This window comes from Echiichthys vipera (genome assembly GCF_963691815.1).
Source record: "Echiichthys vipera genome assembly, chromosome: 17".
Lineage (NCBI taxonomy): Eukaryota > Metazoa > Chordata > Actinopteri > Perciformes > Trachinidae > Echiichthys > Echiichthys vipera.
The window spans coordinates 20,910,276-20,911,573 of NC_139842.1; the positions used below are offsets into that span (position 1 = coordinate 20,910,276).

Below are 1,298 nucleotides of genomic sequence, written 5' to 3' on the forward strand. Positions count from 1 at the left end.
GTATAATCTAGATGTTATGGGTTATGTAATGCATCTCCCCCTCCTCCCTCCAAACTTACAGTACTGCATACTGTTTATATATTCTCTCGCCCCCCTACACACACACACACACACTCATACATACACACACACTCACACTCTTTCTCTCTCTCTCGCTTAATCTGCCTCTTCTCCCTTATCCCCTCTTTCCTTAGGTCGTTATCATCTCTCCAGCTCCAGACTTTCCTTTCTTTCCTCTCATCTGTGAATAATTCTCTCCATTGAAGAAAGAGAGAGACGCAGAGACACTGCTAGTGTCCGACTGCTAGTGCTGTTTTTGCTCCTGCTAATGAATCCTCCGAGTTCCTGTGCCGTCGTCACCAAGCCAGGAGAAGGAAGGAAAAAACAACGACAACAGAAAACATCCGTCACAAGCTGCACTTCCGACTACACATTTACCAACACATGCACACATGGTACAATAGGACTGATTTAGGGTGTAAATTTGGGATCCAGCGAGGGAACAAACACATAAAACACACACACACACACACACACACACACTTTGTTGTATGTGCGTAGTTCATGTGTGCTTCAGATTAGTGTAGTATTTCATCTAGGAGGAGTGTGATGTGACGAACTTTTCTCTCTTGAAAAGAAAAAAAAAGAAATAAAAAAGAAAGCCATCCTCGAATGGTCATTCCAACCAGGACCAAAGGTTCATGCCCTTGTACAGACTATAAAAGAAGAAAATCACTATGTCGATATTTTTCTTTGCAATATCGGTGTACAGTATACGCCATGCTGTATGGGGAAAAAACATCTCACCTAGTACTTAGCAGGAAAAAACGTTGGCGGTGGATTCTCCAAGGCCATTTTGGACGCCGCCTCCAGGCTCCGCATCCTCTTGTTTCAGACTTAACTCGCTTATTTTCCCGAGAGGAAAGACGACAAAGTGGTCTTTATTGATGTCAAAGGCGCGAAAAATGATGACACTGGTTTAAGCATGTTACCTTGAAATGTGTCCCTCTTCCTCGTGCTTTTTGTCACCATCTTCATGGTTATTTTGCTCTGTTGTTTGTGTGATACAGTACACATATAACCATTGGGGGAAAGGAGTTTATTCATGTCATTTTTACAATCCACTGATGCGATGGTGTGAGAGACACAGACTATTTGATCGTCCTCTGCTTTTCCCGGCCTGACCGGCAGACTTTTCCTAATGTAGGACTACACAGGTTGAACCGGACCTGCGTTTAAGATCGGACCAGCATCTGTTTGGAGCGCACTTCGCTAGAGGATGTATCCCACAGGGGGAA

At 44.0% G+C, this 1,298-nt stretch overlaps 1 protein-coding gene across 1 annotated transcript in view; it reads left to right on the forward strand.

Moving 5' to 3' along the window:
• syt3 (synaptotagmin III) overlaps nt 1–347 on the forward strand; it is a gene marked incomplete at its 5' end in the record, with an annotated part of 32,476 nt that extends 32,129 nt beyond the window's left edge. The window contains one exon of the mRNA XM_083930532.1: nt 195–347. The remainder of the gene's footprint in view (nt 1–194) is intronic.
• Nucleotides 348–1,298: the final 951 nt, after the last annotated feature.